The sequence below is a fragment of the Protopterus annectens genome, chromosome 9.part0 (genome assembly GCF_019279795.1).
Source record: "Protopterus annectens isolate FY-2018-M chromosome 9.part0, PAN1.0, whole genome shotgun sequence".
NCBI lineage: Eukaryota > Metazoa > Chordata > Ceratodontiformes > Protopteridae > Protopterus > Protopterus annectens.
This window is the reverse complement of record NC_056743.1, coordinates 726786880-726810616: the sequence shown is the minus strand read 5'-3', so window position 1 is coordinate 726810616 and position 23737 is coordinate 726786880. Positions and strand designations below refer to the sequence as shown.

General features: G+C 46.2%; 1 protein-coding gene across 1 annotated transcript in view; it reads left to right on the top strand.

The window, feature by feature from the left end:
• Positions 1 to 23737, top strand: part of LOC122811485 (kinesin-like protein KIF18A) — a gene marked incomplete in the record, with an annotated part of 1576798 nt that overhangs the window by 700543 nt on the left and 852518 nt on the right.

Genomic DNA, 23737 nt, shown 5'->3' with positions numbered 1-23737 from the left:
CCTCAGTCGTCCCAAATACCAGAGTCTTGGGATTTCTGCGTCGGATGCTGTCACCTCTTCTATGATGTCAGGGGTATAAAACATGCAGCCGACACCATTACATTAGCTTTTCTTGCCGTGCGGGAGTCTGACGCAGAAGCAGTTCTCAAGTGCCGGTTGGCCGCTACCTGAAATTTTCATTTTTCAAGTTTCAAACCTGAAGTCTTCTAAAGCTAAGTACCCCATTGAGGATCCTTTTTTCTTGCTCTAACCGATGTCAGAAAAAGTTAACAATTGTCTTGCCTGTGGAAAGCAAATACCTCATAGAGATTTTCATTCTTACTGCATCATCTGCTTAGGCCCAGACCACGACGTTCCTCGCTGTTGGTTTTGTGCCTTGTTCAACGCCCGAACTATTCGTCGTCTGGCTATCTTTGTTGCTAAATTCTTTCGCTCTTGTTCTCCATATTCTGAAATGGCTTTGTTAAGCCGTCTGACTACCGATCTTCCAAAAAAAAATAAGGATAAAGACAGAGACAGACTGCATAGGTCCAAAACTGCCGACGACGCTTCCGTTAAACTAGTCGCCAGTCTGCCGGTACTCAGTGAGGCGCTTTCGCAGCCCCTGATAACCGCTTCTACAGATTCGCAGGCCTCTACTGAGACCCATTCGGAGTCCAGTATGCCGCGAGATGCTTCTTTGACTGTGGAACCTGCGGGTGTCTCTACCTTGGATGGGTCCGGAGCCACTGTGCAGGCACCGGCTTCTGAGGGTTTGTTCAGGCCTTCTGATTCATATTAAACCGACTACTTGGTTTTTGACTAGAACTACCGCATTTCTCAGGCCCAGAGTTTGCACTACGCCTAGAAAACCGACAACCAAAGCGCATTCTCAAGCTCCCATTCCTCAGAAACAAATGGTTAGAATGGCTGAAGACCTTATTACTTTAATTAGGGGAAGCCAACCTTCCCCCTCTAAAATATAAAGAATTGATTTTCCTTCTGATTCTGCAGACCATGAGTCCAATGACTGTGACCCCTCTGATTACCAGGACATACTCTTCACCACCTATGAAGATTCAAATGCAGAGGATTCCATTCCCTCTGCCTCCCCTCCAGAGGACTTTTCTTTCAGTTAAACCTTGCATACCCTAAGAGAGTATTTCCGCTGGGAATGCCAGGACTACCCTCAGTCAAAAAAGAGACTCAGGGAATTTTAGACTTGCCTCAGCACAGGCCCCTAGCTATACCCCCTGTTTTGGATAGTGTAGATGATGTCTTCATGGGATCAAGTCTTACCCCTGATACTTTACCTCCAGCTCCTAGAATGCCTGACAGGTACTACAGAGTACCTGACTCTCACAAATTTCTCTTTAAAAATCCTACTGCGGATCGAGAGAACATTTCCCAGGGACCTAAAGGTTTTAAGGCCACTAGAGCCAAAAACCCTACCCCTTAGGACAGGGATTCTATGGCTTTAGACAGATTGGGTAAGAAGAAATACACCTCTGCAACTCTTGCCATCAGGGCTTTAAATTGCCAGTTTCACATGGTGAAGTACCACCAGCATATTATGGAGCTAATTAAAAAAAAATGTTGATTCCTGATTGTGCAGAAAATAAAGATTTGCAAGAGTTAATGCATTCTGCAAACCAAGTTGGTAAACATACTTTGCAGTGTGGTTTGATGCCTTAGAAGCATCTTGCAGGGCTGCTATCACTGGGTCTGTCCTGAGAAGGCATGCCTGGCTGAAGGAGCAAATCTTGCCAGACCATGTCAAAGCTAAATTACTAGATGCTCCATTAAATCAAGAATGTTTGTTTGGCACAAAAGCAGAAGAAGTTCTTAAAAAGATGGAGGAAAAAGCTAAATCTATGCAAACTGTTAAAGATTTCTTACAGGTACAGCCACCTAGATTCAGTAGGCATTGGCCTTTGAAAAACTGGTCCTTTCCAGTCCCTCCTAGGCCTTCTCAGTCCAAACACAGGGGCAACAGACCACAAAAACTACAGTCTCAGGGTATGCACAGACCTAAACAATGGAGTGCTCCCACCTCAAAAACTGGGAGTGGTAAGCCACCCTCATATGGAAAAAGTTCACAATGACTTCTGCATCCTTCCCAGCCATGCCAAAGTACTTTCACCTCTAGGGGGAAAACTCACCCTACATGTAAAAAAGCTGGGAATACATTACCCAGGACCGTTTGGTCTTAAACATTTTATGCCAGGGAATACAGATTCTACTTCCATTCACTGTCAACCCCAAGTAGATTGCCAGACCTTCCCCCAAACCAGTGGGCAGAGGCCCAAAAGCAAATCTTCTCACTATCAGGGCTATTCAACCTTTTCCAACAGAGCAACGGGGACAGGGTTTCTACTCCAGACTGTTTCTGGTGCCCAGAAAAGAAATCTCTTGGCACCTTATCCCGGATCCTTATCCTGGATCTGTCGATTCTCAACACCTTCCTGGTGGTACCAAAGTTCAAAATGCTTACACTCCAACAGCTGCTGCTTATGCTAGCCAAGGACTCCCGGCTGGTCACCCTAGACTTAGAAGAAGCTTACCTGCAAATCCCCATAAGGGAATCTTCCAGGAAATATCTACATTTCAGGGTAAGCTGTATGCACTATCAGTTCTCTGCACTTCCCTTTGGCTTATCTACTGTGCCCAGGGTGTTCACAAAGTGTCTGGCTCCAGCCATTGCATACTGCAGACAGGGAAACATTCAAATGTACCCATACTTGGATGATTGCCTGATTTCAGGCAGACAGTCAGGAATTGCTACTTCAGCACCTAACATTTGTAAGGCTCCTAACATCTCTGGGATATACCATCAACGAAAATAAATCACATCTGGTACCCAGCCAATAAACTGTATTCCTGGGAGCAAGCTTGAACACAACTTCCCAGATGGCATTCCTCACTCCAAAAAAGCAGGTTTATTTGACAAATTACTTCAAACTACTGGCCACCCAAACCCAGCTATCTGCAAGAAAAATACTGCAAGCTCTAGGGTTCATGTATTCTCCTAATTCCATATGCAAGACTGCATATGAGGAAACTTCAATGGTACTTAAAAAGTCTCTGGTGTCAACATTCTCAGGACCTGGAAACAGTGATTCAGATCATTTCTTGCCTAAGGACAGAGTTCCTTTGGTGGGCAGAGGCCTGCAGCCACAACAAGTGACTCCCTTTCACACAACTCCCGCTGCCCAAACCCTGACAACAGACTCATCAGACTATGCATGGAAGGCTCACATGGCAGGCAAATGGAGCCCAGAACAGATGCACCTGCATATCAATCAAAAAGAAATGTTAGCTGTACAGAATGCACTGAAAGCCTTCAAATACCTTATCCTTCCAGGACAACTCTTGATGTAGACAGACAACACCACAGTCATGTGGTACATAAACAAGCAAGGGGGAACTCATTCCTACCCACTCTGCAGGTTAGCCATGGCTCTGTGAAACACAGCCTTGTGCAACCAAGTGCACCTGCAAGCTCAATTCCTGCCAGGCAAACAAAATTTGCTGGCAGACTTGAGCAGAAATCTAATGGACCCGCACGAGTGGAAACTGGAACTTAATTAATTCAAGATTCCAATCCACGGGTGGGGGACACCAGAGGTGGACCTGTTTGCTTCCCCCAGAACCATCAATTGAGCAAATTCTGCAACAGAACTCCCCACAGCCAAGCAAGGAAAGTGGATACCCTATCCTTTACATGGATAAACCTGTGAATCTATGCCTTTCCCTCTCTGCCCCTCCTCTCAAAAGTACTCCTCAAGATCAAACAGGACAGGCCAATGACAAATCTTATTGCACCAGACTGGCCATGCCAGCACTGGTACCGACTTTTACGCAGTCTGATAACAGTGCCACCTTGGCACCTTCATCAGACCCCCTCTCTGCTGTCCCAGCAGGAGGGCCAGATTTTACATCCTCAGCTGCAAACCCTGAACCTAGCAGCCTGGCTTATTCCCCGAATACATCACCAGCTACCCTCAGCAAACAGGTGCTGTATGTCATCCTTGTAGGCCAGGAGGCCTAGTACTAGGAAATCCTATTCAGAAAAGTAGGTTCTTGGAGCCAATCTCAGGGAAAGGACACAGCCATGCCCATCTTACCTCAAATCCTAGATTATCTTACAGAGCTGCTCCACAAAGGCCTATCCTCATCCATTAAGATTCATGCCTCTGCCATCTCGGCTCATTACATTACTGAGCCACCCCTCTTCTCTCACCCTCTGGTCAAACAGTTCCTGAGAGGAGCTAACAATTTAAGACCCCCGAGGAGAGCTACCACTCCTGCCTGGGACCTTAACTTTGTACTAGAGAAGCTCACGCTTCCCTCTTTTGAGCAGGCTGCTACAGCAGAGTTAAAAGTCCTCTCTTGGAATACAGCCTTGCTTCTCGCCATCACTTCAGCAAGAAGAGTGTCTGAGTTACAGGCCCTTATGGCTGTGGAACCCTTCATTATCTTCCATGTGGACAGAGTTTCTCTCAGGACTAACCCATCATTTATGCCCAAGGTGGTATCCAGTGTGGCTTTAAACCAATCCATCCATGTACCAACCTTTTTTCCTAATCCTCAGAATAAAGGGGAAAGGATCCTGCACTCCTTGGACGTGCACAGACAGCTCAGGTTCTACCTTCACAGGACTAAACCATTCAGAAAATCTGACCAGCTGCTAGTCAGCTTTGCTACAGGGGCAGAGGGCAAGGCTATTTCAAAGCAAACCATCTCCAAATGGATAGCACACTGCATCCATTTCTGCTTCAAGCACCATGGAAAACCTACCCCATAGGGGATCAGAACACTTTCCACTAGGGCTACCTCAACCTCTACAGCATTTCTCATGGGAGTCCCTACCAGGGACATCTTGGAAGCGGCTACCTGGAGTTCAGTACATACCTTCACCAGGCATTACCACTTAACTATCTTCTCTAAATCCAGAGCTGGATTTGCTACAGCAGTCGTACAAGGCCCGCTAGCCAGTCCTCATACTTCTTCACTGCCTCCACCCTTCCTTAGCTTTGGGAATCAACCCAAGTGTGATGACTGCAACAGTGAAACACAAAGAACATAGTACAGTTGTGTACAATTACCATAAATGTAGATGTTTGAGTGTATTCACTGTTGCAGTCCTGGTAACTCTGCCTCCAGCCCCCTGACTTTTCTGTGCTTTCTACCTATCCTCTTTTTTTGGCCATTTCTTATGGCAATGGTGTTTACTTTTTACTTGAGGTGTTGCACACCATGTAATTGCTTCCTATTTTGGAGGCTCCTGACATCTGGGGCAAGAAAAACTGATGTAATGGCATCTGCTGCATGTTTTATACCCCTGACAATCTGACGTCATGGAAGAGACGACAGAATCCGATGCAGAAATCCCAAGACTCTGGTATTCGGGCTGACTGAGGGCTGCCTGTAGGCAGATAACCCAAGTGTGATGACTGCAACAGTGAATACACCCGAACATCTACATTTATGGAAAGTGCACACAACTGTACTGTCTTTGTAATGCTCACTGTAGCTTTTGTGATTTAGGCACTTGATTTTCTTATTGGGAAAGTTTTGTGGTCACTTGATTTGTGCCAGGTGTTTGCACAGGCATGTATCAATGTGGGTATTATACTCAATCAACCTATGTGCAGTATACAGTGGAATGAACATTTCCCTAGACCTGGGTTCCGTACTCTTAGTAATAAGTTGTACAGTGAAAAAGGACGTCTTGCAGCAGTGGATACGTGGTGATCAGATGACAGCTCATTGTCTACATGGGTTCCCAGGTCTTTCACTAATGGGGCAGTTCAGGGATGTTTTGTCATTGTAATAGTTGCAGGGGACATAATTCCTGCTGAAGGATACAATTATACATTTTTGGGCATTTAGTTGTAGGCCGTACCTTTGACTGGAGATATTTGTTTGGGAAAAGACTTGCCTGTAGGATCTTTATATCTTCTGGAGAGTTTATGATGGTACCAAGTTTACAGTCACTCTTGGTTAGTCATAAGTCCTTAACATTGACTTTGATCTCCAAGACGTAGATGATCGAGAAGTGGCCCAAGAACTAAACCTTGACGTACACTGCTAGTGACATGTCTTTTGGAGGAGGTAGATCCACACACCCTAAATTCATGGGTTCTATTTGTAAGCCAGTTTCCTGTCCAGTGAGTACAGAGAGATTTGCATTTAGCAGGTTGATTTTATTAATTATGGCTGAGTGGGATATGGTGTCAAAAACAGCCTTTGCGAGGTCAAGATGTATGGTGCTTGTAGATTTGCCCTCATGCATTGCTTCAATAACTTTTTTTGAAGAAGTCGACCAGATTTATGTAGGTAGGGTCTGCCCTTGACAAAATCAAACTGACTTGGGTCAAGAATTTGTAGGCTACCTTTGTCCTTGTTTATCAGTGCCACGATGACCCTTTCCATAGCCTTAAAGATGAGGCAGGTCAGGCTTATAAGTCTGTAGTTGCCTGGGTCAGTTCATGCCTCACGTTTGTGTGTGTGTGGGGTGATTGTTGCAGTCCTTCACCTGTCCAGTACAAACCCTGACTGGAGGCTGGTATTGAGGAGCCTGTGTATGGGAATTGATGGTTCCTATTTCGGTCTGAAGTAGGCATCCTGGTATGCTATCAGGCCCCGTAGAAGCAGTGCTCTTGGCCTTTTAGTACTTTGAGGACTTGTTCCTGGAAGGCTGGGGTAAGAGTGTGTGTCTGCTAGTATTTGAACTTGAAATAGAGTGGTGAAGTTAGGGTTAAGTTTATCCAGTAGTATATTGGCTCTGTTCTCAGAATTAGAGTATGTAATATCATTTGCTAATAGCTATGAACAGTTTTGACCATTATTTCTGATTTTTTAACATAGTTTAAGAAGGCTTTGTGATTATCTTTTTTCTGGGTGGCAATTTACCTCTTATCCAGCTTTGAGTTTTGATCAAGTACTGGTGTTCCTTGTTAAGTCTGATCAGAGTGTTTTTGGCATTTGGAGAGTTGCATTTATTTTTGCATGCCATGAGCTTATTCCTTTTATTGCAGACTCTCTTATTTTGGATTCCACCATATGGATTTCTTTTTACTTTTGGCATTGCATTTACTTCAAAGGGGGATAGATGCTTCTTTGCAGCTGTTTACATGCAAATAGAATTTCACAGTGAAGGATTTTGTACCAGTAGAGGGTTCATCAGGGTGGAAGGGAATGTTGAATTTAGTCAGGTTGTCACTCAGGTTTAATAGATTAACTTTACCGTAATCTCCATAGACTGAGTTATTTGGGGATGCTTTTGATTTCAGTTTCATTGCGAATATGACTGATTTATGATCCGATTTGACTAGGAGGATATTGCAACTGATAGGGAACAGAGCTCTCCCATATTGTTGAGAACCAAGTTCGAATTTTATTCCCTGTAGTAGCGGAAGATGGTCCAGAAATGTCTGGGCATACATGTTTTGGAATGTGTAACTTTCTTTTGTTGATTGGGGGGGGGGGGGTAGTTTAAGTCCCCTTAAGAGAAAGGTGGTTGTCTGAATGCTTAGGGCTTCCAGACTAGTCAGGTGTAGGAGGTATGGGTCAAGGAGGACATTGATGGTGTCCTGTAGATGTTCTTCCATATCACTGTTGCAGCATTTTTAACTAAAGGGATTCCTGTCTAGGGGAGCCCAAAGTCCAGCCAGTATACCAAAGCCTTAGGATTGAAGGACGTTGTATGTCACACACATGCTCCCTGCCATAGCATAGGGCATAAATGTGATTTACGAATGCACATATCTCAGAAGAACTTTGCTGCCAGTACGAATGCTATCTTTGATCATCAGTGTGAATGCTCTTTTGTTTGTGCTGGTTATCAAGCTGTTTTCAGATAAGTGCCCCTTTGAGGTTTTATTATCTTATTTTCTTTTAGTTTGCATGGTTGCATGTCATCCAGAAAGGGAAAACATAAGTGTGGGAGACAGATTTCACATAATTACTGTCGCGAGCAGTGTCTTTTTTTTTTTTTTTTTTGTTTGGGTGCATTTCATGCTCATACTATGTGCTCGATTTGTCAAGAGTTTGTCCCCAAGACCCTTTGTAGTCGTAACCAGCATCGTAAGTTGGCGCAATGTGTGATGGTGGAATCATCCCAAGGATCACCCGTCACAACAAAAAAGTTAGGTTGGGTTTGGCTGCTGTACTGCCTCCCCTGGATGTAGCTCTCGAGGCTGGTGGAAAGCCTGGAGGATCGTCCATATTCCATTGGATTCCTCTGCCGAGATGAAGTCAGAGGCTGGTATGGATCAGGCTTCTCGCACATCTTCTGAGGCCCTACAGACATCCATTGTGGATATTAAGGGAGACCTTGGCTGATAATATTCAAGGGACCAAGGGGTGTTCCACAGATTCTTCAGAAGGAGATTCCCACTACATTGTTTGTCTGCAAGGGTCCAAAACTTCTAAGATCTTTAGGGCTGACATCCCTCAAAAGAAAAAGGTGAACACTAAACACGTTTCCCCTGCTCGAAAAGATCCCCAGCATGAATGGCTGGGTTTTACACAGAGGTTGTTGCATTCATGGACTTGAAGCCTCCCCAGGGAGTTTCTGTTAGTCTGACTAGCTCCATCTCCCATTAGATCTTTGAGCCTTCAACCAGTTTCCCATTGCATTCTCTCCCCCTCCGATCTGATCAGCGATTTTGGTTCTGTCGCATCTGAGAGCCCTGAGAGTCGAAATGTCTGATCAGAAGATAGTGTCATCTTTGACTCCGACCACATCCCTGACTTGTATGGGGATGACCCCCACTTGACCTGGTTGGATCTTGGAGATGAAGCGTCTGAGGCAGTTCTGGGGGGGAATGTCTTTGACTCAGAGAGCCTTGGAGCTGTCGCTTCCCCTTGGAGCTTCAGTGCTGGATAGCTTGGGTCCAACTCCTCCCTTGGAGCAGAGATCCGGGCAGGGTCGGTGCTCAATGGCAACAGGAGATTCGGCTCCGGTGAGGTCGGCCTCTGCTTCTCCTGGTCCCTCTTCTTTTGAGGTGGTGGAGAGGATGTTTTCTCACTCGAGCACTTTCGCCTCTTACTTCTTCAGAGCCTAACCCCATATCCTCTTCAGATCCAGCTTCTGAGCCTCATCTGCCTATTCCACAGGGACAGCCAGCCCGTATGGGCATCCAGGCAGTTCTAGTCTAGGAACTTCCTTCTGTTCCAATACTTCTCCAGAGCATCCCATTGAAGAGGTTCCAAGTGTACCTACAAGCTCAGTTCCTGCCAGGCAAACTAAATTCACTGGCAGACGATTTAAGCAGAAATCTCATGGACCCACACGAATGGAAACTGGAACCCAAAATATTCAAGCTTTTGAGGAACAGATGGGGGACTCCAGAGGTGGACTTGTTTGCTCCCCTCAGAACTATCAATTGAACAAATACTGCACCAGAACTCCCCACAGTCAAGCTTGGAAAGTGGATGCCCTGTCCTTTTCCTGGGAAAGCCTCTCAGTTTATGCCTTTCCCCCTCTGCCTCTGCCCTCGAAGGTGCTACTAATGATCAAACAGGACAAGCCAAGGACAATCCTGATTGCACAAGATTGGCCACGCCAACACTGGCACCCCCTCTTGCTCAGTATGACACTGCTACAACCATAGCACCTGCCTCAGACCCCTTCCCTGCTGTCCCAGCAGGGGGGCCAAATTCCACACCCTCAGCTTCAGACCCTGAACCTGGCAGCCTGGCTAATCCCCTGAACTTACCTCTAGCAACCCTCAGTAAGCAAGTGCTGGATGTCATTCTTGAGGCAAGGAGGCCTAGTACTAGAAAATCCTATTCAGAAAAGTGGAAAAGATACTGTTCCTGGAGCCAGTCTCAGGGGATGGGCACAATGGTGCCCAGCTTACCTCATATACTAGATTACTTATCAGAAATGCTCCACAAGGGCCTGTCCTTCTCTTCAATTAAGATTCATGCCTCAGCCATCTCATCTCATTATAATACTGAGCCACCCCTCTTCTCTCATCCTTTGGTAAAACAGTTCCTTAGAGGGGGTCAAAAATTTAAGACCCCTCCAGGAGAGCTCCCACTCCAGCCTGGGACCTTAACTTTGTATTAGGAAAAACTTACCCCCCCCCCCCCCCCTTTGAACCGGCTGCTACAGCAGAGTTGAAATTCCTCTCTTGGAAAACAATTTTACTTCTAGCCATCATTTTAGCAAGAGGAGTGTCAGCTGCAGGCCCTTATGGCAGTGGAACCCTTTAATGTTAAGTTGTCAATCTCGCCTTCATTCTTGCTGAATGGGTTTGCTCCGACTCGGCCTGTACTATAGCTCGAGAGCTATTTTTACCGGCTCGAGGCAGCCCTATATCCCACAATACCATGCCCTAACTCCCCAGATCTCGTTTGCCGCTTTGCTGCGAGGTTGCCTTTTTTTACCGGCTCAGGTCAGTAAAGACATTTTTTTCAGTAAATCTTCAAATTGAGATAGTTTATAGTTTAATCCCTTACATTAGTTCCCTATCGATTTATTTTTACTTATTAGCGATATATTGTTAAGCCCTACCCACCCCTTTAACTAATTTTATAATTGGGCCTACGGGCTTTAGTTTTTGTTACCCCCACCTCCCCTATAGTGTGTGTGTGTTGTGCTTTTAGTCAGCCCCCTTAACTCCCCCTTGGGGTTTAAACGAGTGAGTGTGTGTGCTGACTGTATTACTCTTCAGGGCAATGTCCAAAGACGCTAAGGTCTTGGGATTCAAGAAGTGTGACTCGTGCTTTCAGAAAATGTGTCTGACAGACTGTCACACTTCTTGCGTCTACTGTTTGGAGCCTTTGCACCTGCAGGACTCTTGTTCCGTTTGCCACGGATTTAGTTCAAGAGTCCTGCAGGAGCGTCGCAATAAACTTATTTTGAGGGGCTTATTGAAGTCCGATGACTCCTCGTCCAAGTCTGGCTCGGGGAAGTCATCTAAGCCCGCCAAACCCTCGGCTCCAGCTTCTGAGTCGAGGACTGGCGAATCTAAGACTGCTCCGACATCGGCTCCAGTCGGAGCCGATACGAGCAAGACCGTATCCGCTCCAAAACCTGCATCGGAGCCAAATTTAGCGCGCAAACGCTCTAGGTCTCCCTCACTAGAGTCTGTCCGATCGGCTCCAAAATCACCCCTACTATCGGAGCGGAGTCATAGGACTCATTCCTCCAGGTCATCTAGGCTTTCCGACCACGATATTGAGAGGGTGGTCAGTAGACTCATAAAATCTCAGGCACTGGCCCAAATGCTCCAAAGCCCATTTCACCAGACTGTGGCTCCCTCGATACCACCTTCAATTCCTCCCCCGACTCTCCATTTGAGTTCAAAGCCGGAGTTTGTCGGAATCGTAACATTGTCCACATCGGAGCCGATATTTCTACCTTCGGCTCCAGCGTCGTTGGCTCCGACCTCTTCATTGGTACCGTCCGTGGAGAGGTCCGGGCGCCGAGACTCCATTGTCGGCTCCGAGGTGGCGAGTGGCATCGGACCCTTGTCCGACCCCGCTCTCCCTCTCGGAGCGTTGGCTCTGGTTAGTTCGGCCCCGACATAATTTTCGGAACCTTCTCTGTCGGTGCCGGGGGTGGTTCGGGTGTCTTCGGAGCCGGGACTGTCTTCGGTGCCTGACAGGGGGGCTTCCGAGGTGATGAGGAGCGTGCTGGGTCCAGTGTCCGCTCCAAGGTTGGGTTCTTCAGCTCCTCCCTCTACAGTGCCTGTTACGGTCTCTGGTCATCCTCCTGCAACTGACAGCAGAGATCCAAAGCACAGGGTACCCATTTTGGGTGTCTCTTCCTCCGAGGCCTCCCCTGAACCTTCAGGGGAACCCCCTAGGAAAAAACAGTGCAAGAGGAAGCACATAAACTCCCCTGAGTCTCTCACTTCGGACATCGACTTGGATGTGTCGGAGGGTTCCCCGAGATCCCCCTCTGAGGATGTCTCCTTTTCAGACATCCTAGAGATCCTGAAACAGAGGGGGAATTGGTCCACCCTCAAACCCTCCGAGGACGAGTCTGTTTACCTTGACGCCTTTGGGTCTCGCCCTTCCACCTCCTGTGTGTCTCCTCCTTTCAACCCACTGATGGACGTAGTGGCTAGAAAGGCATGGGCAGCTCCTGATTCAATGGAACCTACCCCTAGGAGACCCTCAAAATTTATTTCTGCTCCGGAGGACAAACAATTTCTAACCAAAGGTGTCTCGGTAGATGCTATGGTGGTAGCAGCCGCCACTAAGAAGGAATTAGCTGATCCTTCTGTTACCTGTTCATCCTCCTAACAAAGAGTTTAGGACCATGGACAGGTACGGCAAGCAGACTTTTGCTTCAGCGACCTTCACCATGTGATCGCTGAACTATTTATGTCATTTCACCCGTCTTCAGAGAGATTTGCTCAAGGAACTGGGTGAAACCATACAGGATCCTTCTGCTGCGGGGTATCAGGATAAGATTAACTCCCAGCTGGCTACCCTGAATTCTATTGCCAACTCCTCCATGCGGCTTATATCCTATGCAGCCGATGGAGCGAGTAGGGCCGCAGGCACAGGTGTTGTGTTGAGACGTCACGCCTGGATGCGATTCTGTAATTTTGCTGATCCCTTCAAGGCGTCCTTCACCAACACCCCCTTTGATGGTTCAGAGTTGTTTGGTCCTCAGGTGAAGAATACCCTCACCAGGTGCGAGCAAGATGGTAAGACTCTCTCTGCCGTGGGAGTCCATTTTTCCACACCATCTAGACCTTACCCCAAAGGTCAGAGGGGTGGAAAGATGTGGTTCCGCAAACCACAGGGAGTCACTCCAGTCGCACGTGGTGAACTTCCCCCCAGAGGCAGAGGGGGGGAATAATAATAATAGACGTCGCCCCAGGGGCAAAGGGGGTCCACAGAACCAGGGTTCCAGGGAATCCTTCCCTGACCAACCCTTTCAGCATCCCTGAGACGCTGCCCGACTGTCCATTTTCGGAGGCAGTCGGGGGAAGATTATCTCTGTACCCGGAAGCCTGGCAATCCCTTTCTCAGGACAATTGGGTACAGTTGATTATTTCCGATGGTTACAAAATTCCCTTCATCTCCCCTCCGATCCAATTGCCAAGACCCCTCTCAAACGTACCACCCGGACAAAGGGGTCAGGCACAGCTAGAAATAAAAAAGCTGTTAGAAAAAAAGTCATCCAGGCTGTCCCATCAGACCAGTTAGGATCCGGAATCTACTCCAGGTTCTTTTTGGTCCCCAAAAAAGACAGGAGACTGGAGACCCATTTTGGACCTCAGCAGACTGAACAAGTCTGTGCAGAAGACAAAATTTCAGATGGTAACACTGCAGTCCATTCTACCCTTTTTGGGCAGAGACAACTGGATGTGCTCGTTAGATCTTCAGGACGTGTACTATCATATAAAGATACACAGGCGCTCCATAAGGTTTCTCCGCTTCCGGCTAGGAGCCAGTCATTACCAATTCAGAGCCCTGCCCTTTGGTCTCATCACAGCCCCCCGGGTGTTCACCAAATGCTTGGCAGTGGTCAGGGCTCACCTGAGACACAAAGGATTCCAGGTGTTTCCATATTTAGATGACTGGCTCATTACTGCTACCACCAAACAGCATCTTATAATAGCCAGGGATTATACCATTCACATTTGCAACAAACTAGGTATTTCCATAAATTTTGCAAAATCCTCTTTGTCGCCTTGTCAATCTATAAACTTTATAGGCGCCGTACTAAACACCAGAGAAATGTCTGCAACATTACCACCTCAGAGAGTGACAGACATACGGCGGAATGTTCAGCTTCTTTTTCAGTCAAACAGAATTCAAGCTAAGTTAGTACTGAAAACGTTAGGCCTCATGGCAGTGGCGATCCTTCTCCTTCCTTTAGCCCGGTTCCACATGAGAATTCTCCAGTGGATGCTTTTTTCTCAGTGGTCCTTTCAACAGCTCCCAATGACTCGCATCATCTTGATAACCCCATCTTGCAAGAGACACCTCTCCTGGTGGATGGTCTCCCCTCAACTACTTCAGGGCAGACCCTTTGTTCTCTCCCCTCCAGTTGCCACAGTGACAACGGATGCCTCCCTGATCGGTTGGGGGGGGCATTATCAGGGCAGGACTGTCCAGGGCACATGGCAACAGCTAGAATGCCACCTGCACATAAATGTCCTAGAGATGAGAGCAGTGCTTTTATCGTTGCAAGCCCTTCAGGGCTCTCTTCCCACCGGGACTATCGCAGTTCAAACAGACAATATGTCTGTAGTGTGGTACATAAACAAGCAGGGCGGAACAAAGTCCTATCCCCTATGTCGAGAAGCACTCAGACTTTGGCAGTGGGCGATCTCCTCTCAACGGTTTCTGATAGCAACGCACATCCCCGGGAGGTCCAACGTCATTGCGGACAGACTGAGCAGAACAATTCTCATGCCTCACGAGTGGTCTCTAAATCTAGCGGTAGCAGAGAGAATTTTTCAGAAGTGGGACCAGCCTTGCTGCGATCTTTTCGCAACCCCACAAAACAGCAAGTGCCTCGACTTCTTCACACTCTTCCCTCTACCAGGCCATCCCCCCAGAGACGCTCTAGTCCATGATTGGCCTCGGGGTCTTCTATACGCATTTCCCCCCTTCCCGATGATTCCGCAATTAATTCAGAAAGCAACCGCATTGAGATCCAAAATGATCCTCATTGCCCCTTATTGGCCTCGGCAAGTATGGATGTTCTTCGTCTCACATTGCTGCAGTCATAACCTGTGGGTAGTCCGCTGTCCTCGGTCGGCCCGAATACCAAAGTGTTAGGCTGGCGTCGGTCATGGTCGCTCAGATCTGACGTCAGTACGCAGTAGTACAAAAGCGCATGACCGACGCCATATCCTCAGTCTTTCTTGCCGCATGGCCCGAAGCAGAAGCAGCGTTTGCAAGTGCCGTTCGGCGTCCTGAAATTTTCGTATTCTGAGTTTCAGACCGAAGACCAAGTTGGGCTAAGTACCCCGTTGGGGAATATTTTTGTCTTTTCTTGCCTAAGTTAAATCCGGGTGTCAGAAAAAGTTAATAATTGTATTTCTTGTGGGAAACAGATACCTCATAGGGACTACCACTCTCTCTGTATTCCTTGCTTGGGGCCTGAGCACGACGTAGTCGGGTGTCGCTTTTGCGCTAGATTTAATTAGCGCACCATTAAACGCAGGTTAGATTGTGCTAGACTTGTTTTCGGTAAGCGGTGTAACTACAACATGCCGTCGGATCCTCCGACGCCCGCTACCGCTAAAAAGCGAAAGGATAAATCGATGAAGTCTAACCGTTGCGGACGCCGGTTCTATGGAAACTACGGTTGAATCTGTGGATCCAGCCGAAGTTTCAGCTGAATCTCAAGGGGAGCCTTTAATCTTACAGGAATTGGCCTCTCCGGAGGTAGGTCAGGCCGAGGGGGCCTCTCAAGTTTCTGTAGTTCCTTCTTTACATAAGGCTGTTAGGCCTTCTACTTCTGTCACTAAAGCCCCTTCTAAAGCTAGACCTGGTCCTTCTGGTACAGGCGGCAGCCCTAGTTCTTCAGGCTCTGTTCCTAAAAAACATATGCTGAAAATGGCAGAGGATTTGATTACTTTAATAAGAGGTTCTATGCCCCCTCCAGATAAGAGGCCTAGGGTGGAGACAGAGGTGGAGGGATTGGAGCATTCCTCAGATTACTGTGAGTCTTCAGCTGAGGACATTCAGGATTTTCCTCCCTATTCTGATTCGGATGCAGAGGATCCCTGTCCTTCTGCTTCTCCTCCAGAAGATTTTTCTTTTTCTGAAACCCTGCACTCCATGAGGGAGCATTTTAAGTGGGAAGGTCAGGATTTTTCAGATTCTCGTAAGAGGTTTAGGGAATTTTTGTTTTTACCACAACATAGGCCCTTGGCTATTCCCCCTGTCTTGGATGTTGTTCAGGATGTTTTTTCTGAAGCTTCTCTTAATCCTGATTCTTTACCTCCTGCCCCTGTCAAGCCAGACAGGTATTACAGAGTTCCAGAGGCTCATAAATATTTGTATAAGAGTCCTAGAGCTGACCCGGAAACTATTAGTCAGGGACCTAAGGGTGTCAGGGCTTCTGTAGTTAAGAATCCAGTTCCTCTGGATAAAGATTCTAGAGCTTTGGATAGGTGGGGTAAAAAAGTGTATACCTCCTCCACGCTAGCTATGCGGGCTCTGAATTGCCAGTTTCATATGCTGAAGTATCAGAATTTTCTGTTAAGCCAGTTGAAATCTAAGGTAGATGCTTTAGCTGAGGGTATAGAGTGTAAGGAATTGCAGGACTTAGTTCATGCCTCTGATCAGGTAGGTAAACATTCCTTGCAGTGTGGCTTTGATGCTCTTCAGGCTTCTTCCAGGGTGGCTGCCACTGGTTCAGTTATCCGTAGGCACGCCTGGCTTAAGGATCAGAATTTGTCAGAGCATGTTAAAGCTCGAATTTTGGATGCTCCCCTTCAATCTGAAGTTCTTTTTGGTTCACCTGTGGAGTCAGTTTTGAAGAAAATGGAGGACAAAGTTAAGTCCATGCAGACGGTAAAGGAATTTTTACAAGTGCAGCCCCCTAAGTTTAGCAGAAATTGGCCTGCAAAAGGATGGGCTTATCCTTCTTCTGATTTTCAGTCGAAGGGCAGATCTAGACGTGGTAGGGGCAGAGCTCATGCTCAGGGTACTTTCAGACCTAGGACGTGGAGTTCTCCTGCTCAATCTTCTGGTGAGGGCAGGGGTCAGCCTTTTCGTAAACAGACCCAATGACCTGTATCTCCAGCTGCCAGATTCCTCCTGTCTGGCAGCTCCTCTAGGAGGAAAGTTGGCACTTTTCAAGCAAAATTGGCTTTTGGTCACTCAGGACAAATGGGTGTTGGACATTATAAATCGAGGCTACAGGTTTTATTTTCACGCCTTGCCTCCTTTCAAAGGCATGCCGGATGTACCTCCTCAGCAAAGACTGGAGGCTCACAAGCAGATTTCTTTACTTTTACAAATGGGGGCTATTCAAGTGGTACCTCTGTCAGAAGTAGGCCTAGGATTTTATTCTCGCCTGTTTCTTGTGCCAAAGAAAGGAAACACTTGGAGGCCAATTCTGGATTTATCCATTCTCAATACATACCTAGACATCCCAAAGTTCAAGATGTTAACCTTGCAGCAACTTCTGCCTCTGCTAGGCAAGGATCACTGGATGGTAACTCTGGATCTCAAAGAGGCTTATCTTCATATTCCTATCAGGCCCAGCTGCAGGAGGTTCCTGCATTTTCGGGCTGGTACTTTTCATTATCAGTTCTCTGCATTGCCCCTTGGCTTATCTACTGCGCCCAGGGTGTTCACAAAGGTCCTGGCTCCTGTGATAGCCTTCTTAAGACTAAGAGGAATACAAATTTATCCTTATTTGGACGATTGCCTGATTCGTGCTCAAGACAAAGTCAAGTTACTTCAGCATCTACAGTATGTAATGGCAGTTCTAAGGTGCCTAGGGTATTCTGTGAACGAAACAAAGTCCAGTCTAGTACCCTCTCAGGACATGTGCTTTCTGGGTGTGAGACTGAATACAGCCTCTCAGATGGCTTTTTTGACCCCGGACAAACAAAGAAATCTTCCCCTGTACTTCCAGCAATTATCCCTACTGTCCAGGCTGACTGCAAGGACAGTCCTTCAAGCCTTGGGGTTCATGGCATCTTGTATTCTGGTACTTCCCAATGCCAAACTGCATATGAGGAAGCTACAATGGTATCTCAAAAGTGTATGGACTCAACACTGCCACGATTTGGACACTGTCATTCAGATAATACCTTGCATCCAAAAGGAATTTTTGTGGTGGGCTCAGGAATGTCACCTAAACAAGGGACTGTCTGTGACCCGACCAGAGGCGAGTCAGATTTTAACAACAGATGCCTCAGACATGGCTTGGGGAGCGCACTTCAAGGGGAAATGGATTCAAGACAGGTGGCCTCCCAGACTACAGCATTTGCATATCAACATGAAGGAGATGTTAGCAGTCCAATTTGCACTGATGGCTTTCAAGAATCTACTTCAACCGGGACAGGTGTTGATTCAAACAGACAACACAACAGTCATGTGGTACATCAACAAGCAGGGGGGAACCCATTCGTACCCTCTTTGCAGACAAGCTATGATTCTGTGGGAAACTGCTCTGAGTTTGCACGTCACTCTTCAAGCAAGGTTTCTGCCAGGAGCACAGAACTCCTTAGCAGATGTTTTGAGCAGACAGATGGTGGATCCCCACGAGTGGAAATTGGATCCTCATGTATTTCAGCAGTTGACAGTAGCTTGGGGAACTCCAGACATAGATCTGTTCGCTTCTCCACAAAATTTCCAACTGCCAAAATTTTGCACAAAGATGTTTCATCCAAAAGCTTGGAAAGTGGATGCTCTATCTTTCAGTTGGAACAACCTTCACGTCTATGCTTTTCCTCCTCTGCCTCTCCTTCCCAGGGTGCTCTTGAAGGTCAGACAGGACAAGCCTTGCATGATTCTAATAGCTCCAGATTGGCCACGTCAGCACTGGTATCCTCTGCTGAGGAGTTTAGTACAGGAGCCTCCTTGGCCTTTGCCACCAATTCCGCACCTTTTGTCCCAGGCAAGCAATCATTTCCTCAATGTCAAGGTACAGTCCCTGCACCTGACAGCCTGGCATGTTCGGTTTTAGACCCTGAGGGGTCGCAGCTTCCTCAACAAGTTTTGAATGTCTTATTAGAAGCCAGACGACCTAGTACTAGGAAAGTTTATGCTGATAAATGGAGGAGATTTTTTCTTTGGAGCACAGCAAAGAGCTTTGATGTTTCAGGACCTAATTTGAGTGTTACACTACAGTACCTTACAGAATTATTAGACAAGGGTTTGTCTTTCTCCTCTGTGAAGGTTCATGCTACAGCCATTTCTGCTCACTATGATTGTGACCCACCATTATTTTCTCACCCTTTGTTTAAGCAATTTCTTAGAGGGGCAAAGAACATAAGACCCCCACGTAGAGCTCCTACTCCTTCCTGGGATCTCAATTTTGTGTTGGAAAAGCTTACTTTACCTCCTTTTGAACCTGCAGCTACATCTGAGTTGAATTTTTTGTCTTGGAAGACTGCCTTTTTGTTGGCTATTACGTCTGCTAGGAGGGTATCTGAATTACAGGCTCTAATGGCAGTTGAACCCTTCCTGATATTCCATAAGGATAGGGTATCCCTGCGTACTAACCCTACTTTTATGCCTAAAGTTGTTTCTAATGTGGCCTTAAACCAAGCTATTCATTTGCCTACTTTTTATGCTGATCCCCAAAATAAAGGGGAAAAGATTTTGCATTCTTTGGATATTCACAGGCAGTTACGCTATTATTTGAGCAGAACTAAAGGGTTCAGGCAGACTCAACAGTTATTCATTTCTTTTGCTTTGGGTTCACAAGGAAAAGCTGTTTCAAAGCAAACTATTTCTAAATGGATTGGCCATTGTATTGCTTTTTGTTATTCTCATCATGGAAAAGATGTTCCGGCTGGGATCAGACCTCATTCCACTAGGGCTACTGCCACTTCTATTGCCTTTTTAAGGGGAGTAGCTACTAAGGATATTTTGGAGGCAGCTACTTGGAGTTCAGTGCACACTTTTACTAAACATTACCATCTCCCTCTTTATTCTAAGTCTAGGGCTGGGTTTGCCACTGCAGTTTTACAGGGCATGTTAGCAGCTCCTAATGCTTTTTGATTTTGCCAACCTCCCTTTACCTTTGCTTTGGGATTCTACCCACAGGTTATGACTGCAGCAATGTGAGACGAAGAACATAGTACAGTTTTGTACCTACCATAAATGTAGATGTTCGAGGATCCACATTGCTGCAGTCCAATTTTCCTTCCCCTCTGTAGTTTGGGGTTGCTGTGTTGCTTTTGGGGTAATTATTTTTTCTATATTGGTGGTTGGGTATTTTCTATTTTTGGCTATGGCCTTTTCCTTTTAGGCCTATCTGACATCTGGGGCAAGAAAGACTGAGGATATGGCGTCGGTCATGCGCTTTAGTACTACTGCGTACTGACGTCAGATCTGAGCGACCATGACCGACGGCAGCCTAACACTTTGGTATTCGGGCCGACCGAGGACAGCGGACTACCCACAGGTTATGACTGCAGCAATGTGGATCCTCGAACATCTACATTTATGGTAGGTACAAAACTGTACTTTTCTGTTCCTGTACCATCATCTACTGGAACAGCCCTGGCATCTGGAACCCCTTCCAGACCTTTTGACCCATCTAACGGGCAAGAAGCTGCACCAGTCTCTTCGTTCTCTCAACCTCACAGCTTGGTTGCTCCACTTCCAACCATAGCCAGGCTTCCCTTCATTTCTCTTCCTGTCCATGATATCATTCTTGATTCCCATAAGTCCAATACTAGGAAGACTTATGCGAGCAAATGGAAGCGTTTTTCTTTCTGGGCAGAAGCTTGGTCCTTGGATCCTTTTAATGCTCCAATTCATAAAATTCTAGATTTTCTGGTGGAGCTTTTTCATTCAGGTTCGTCGTCGGCCACTATCAGACTACAACTGGCGGCCATTGCCAATTTTCATGTGGGGCTATCGGAAACAAATATTATGTCCCACAAACTCTGTAAATCTTTCCTCAAGGGCGTATTTTTGCTCAGACCTCCCATTAAGGATCCTCCTCCACAATGGGATTTGAATTTAGTTCTACCATCATTAATTCTCCCTCCCTTTGAACCTGCAACTTCTTGCTCACTCAAACTTCTGTCTTGGAAAACTCTGTTTTTTGTGGCTATAACATCTGCCAGAAGGGTATCGGAACTCCAGGCATTGTCTGTCCGTCCCCCTTATTTGTTTTTTCATAAAGACGGGGTAACTCTCAGAACAAATCCTTCCTTTCTACCGAAAGTTTCTTTGGAATCAAATTTGAACCACACTATTGACTTGCCTGTGTTCTTCCCAAATTATTCAAACAGGGCTGAACAGAAATTGCATTCCTTGGATGTTCATTGCCAGCTACGGTATTAGCTAGACAGGACAAAACAATTCAGAAAGTCAGACCAGCTCTTTCTCTCTTATGCCGGTGGAAAGAAAGGACTTCCATTATCAAAGGTAACTCTTTCTAGATGGATGACATCCATCATTACTTTTGTCTACCAGTTGAGACACAAACAACTCCCGTCTAGACCTAAATCTCATTCAACTAGGGCACTATCAACGTCAACAGCCTTTCAAGCAAGGTTACCGTTAGATGCCATATGTGCAGCAGCTACATGGGCTTCTCAACATACTTTTATTACCCATTACAAGCTTGATATAGCCTCCAGAAATAGAGCTGACTTTGGTTCCACCGTACTTAGGAGTCTGTTCCGTTGAGCCACCCAGGGCCAAGGTGCTAGGGACGCTGTCCCATCCAGCAAGAATGAAGGCGAGATTGGCAACTTAACATTAAGAAGTTATGTACCTACCATAACGTTCCATGTTAGTTGTCTTCTTCTCGCCTTCTTTCTTGCGTCTTTCCCTCCTGCCCCTTATCCTGGACAGACTGAAGGTCTCTGAGTCCTTCTCTTTCATGTTATACAGTCCTTTATGGTTACACGTATCTTTAGTGTTACCAGCAGGGAGACCGTATTTGGTATTAAAAATAATAGTAGTAATTATATATATATATATATATATATATATATATATATATATATATGTATATATATATACACATATATATATATGTATATGTATATATATATATATATATATATATATATATATATACTATGTGTTAGCTGCCAACGAGATCTGGGGAGTTGGCGCATGGTATTGTGGGATATAGGGCTGCCTCGAGCCGGTAAAAATAGCTCTCGAGCTATAGTATAGGCCGAGTCGGAGCCGAGGATTGGCTCCGAACCCATCCAGCAAGAAAGAAGGCGAGAAGACAACTAACATGGAACGTTATGGTAGGTACATAACTTCTTATTATCTTCCATGCAGACAGGCTTTCCCTCAGGACTAACCCATCCTTTATGCCCAAGGTGGTATCTAAGGTGGCTTTAAACCAGTCCTTTCATTTGCCTACATTTTTCCCTAATCCTCAGAATAAAAGGGAAAGGATACTGCATTCTCTGGGCATGCACAGATAGCTTAGATTCTATTTGGACAGGACTAGGCCTCTCAGAAAATCTGACCAGCTGCTAGTCAGCTTTGCTACAGGGGCACAGGGGAAGGCCATTTTAAAGCAAACCATTTCCAAATGTGTTAGCACACTGCATCCATTTCTGCTACAAGCACCATGGAAAACCTACCCCACAGGGGATAAGAACACATTCCACTACGGCTGCATTTACCTCTACTTCTTTTCTCAGAGGAGTCCCTACCAGAGACATCTGGAAGCTGCAACCTGGAGCTCTGTACATACTTTCACCAAGCATTACCACTTGCCTATCTTTTCTAAATCCAGAGTTTTACAGGGCCTGATTGCCAGCCCTAATGCTTCTCAATCTACCTCCACCCTTCCATAGCTTTGGGAATCTACCCAAATGTGATGATTGGAACAGTGAAACATGAACATAGTACAGTTGTGTACACTTAACATAAATGTAGATGTTCAAGTGTGTTCACTGTTGCAGTCCTGGTTACCCTCCCTCCAGCCCCCTGATTGTCTTTGTTTTCACCTATCCTTTTTGGTTTGGCATATCTTATGCTCTGTATATTTGCTTTTTGCTGGGGGTGTTCCACACTATATAATTGCTTCCTATTGAGGGGGCACCTGACATCTGGGGCAAGAAAAACTGATGTAATGGCGTCAGCTGCATGTTTTATTCCCCTGACGACCTGATGTCATGGAAGAAGTGACAGCATCCGACACAGAAATCCCAAGACTCTGGTATTCAGGCTGGCTGAGGGCTACCTGCAGGCAGATAACCCAAATGTGATGACTGCAACAGTGAATACACTCGAACATCTACATTTATGGTAAGTGTACACAACTGTACTTTTATTTCATTCTCTTTTTACAAATTCTACCAGTCCAAAAAAATAACTCCCCGATGTACCACCCAATCAGCAGGAGTTAGCAGCCCTAGAAATTCAAAAGCTGCTGGACAAAAGTCACCCAAGAGGTCCCACCAGACCAAAGAGGATCCGAAGTTTACTCCAGGTTCTTTTTAGTGCCAAAGAAAACGGGACCAGAGACCAGTTCTGGATTTCGGTCATCTGAATCCATTTGTAAAAAAAATCTCCAGGTTACGGATGGCCATGATACAGTCCATTCTTTACCGAATGTACTCCATAGACCTCCAGGATGCATACTGTCACATCAAAATGAACAAATGTTCTCAAAGGTACTTGCGGTTTTGACTGGAATCCAGTCATTACCAATTTGGAGCCCTGCCCTTTGGTCTCACCACAACCACCAGGGTATTCACCAAGTGCATGGCAGTGGTAGCAGCTCATCTCAGACTGTGCAACTTCAGAGTGTTTTCCTTATTTGGATAACTGGCTCCTTATAGCTCCAACCAGGCATCTACTCGAGGAAACCAGGGATTACTTACTCCATCTGTGTCAGTGCCTGGGGATCACAGTCAGTCTTCCCAAGTCCCATCTTCAGCCAGTTCGTCTTGGATTTCTTAGGAGCTTGCCAGGACCCCATCAATTAGTTGGCCTTTCTACCACAAAACAGAATTCATACTTTGACTACATGTCAGTCAGATCTTATCACATCCTTTTCCTCTGGCAAAACTGCTTCACTGGCATTAGGTTTGATGGCTGCAACGATTACGCTACTATCCACTGCTCGCTTTCACATATGAAT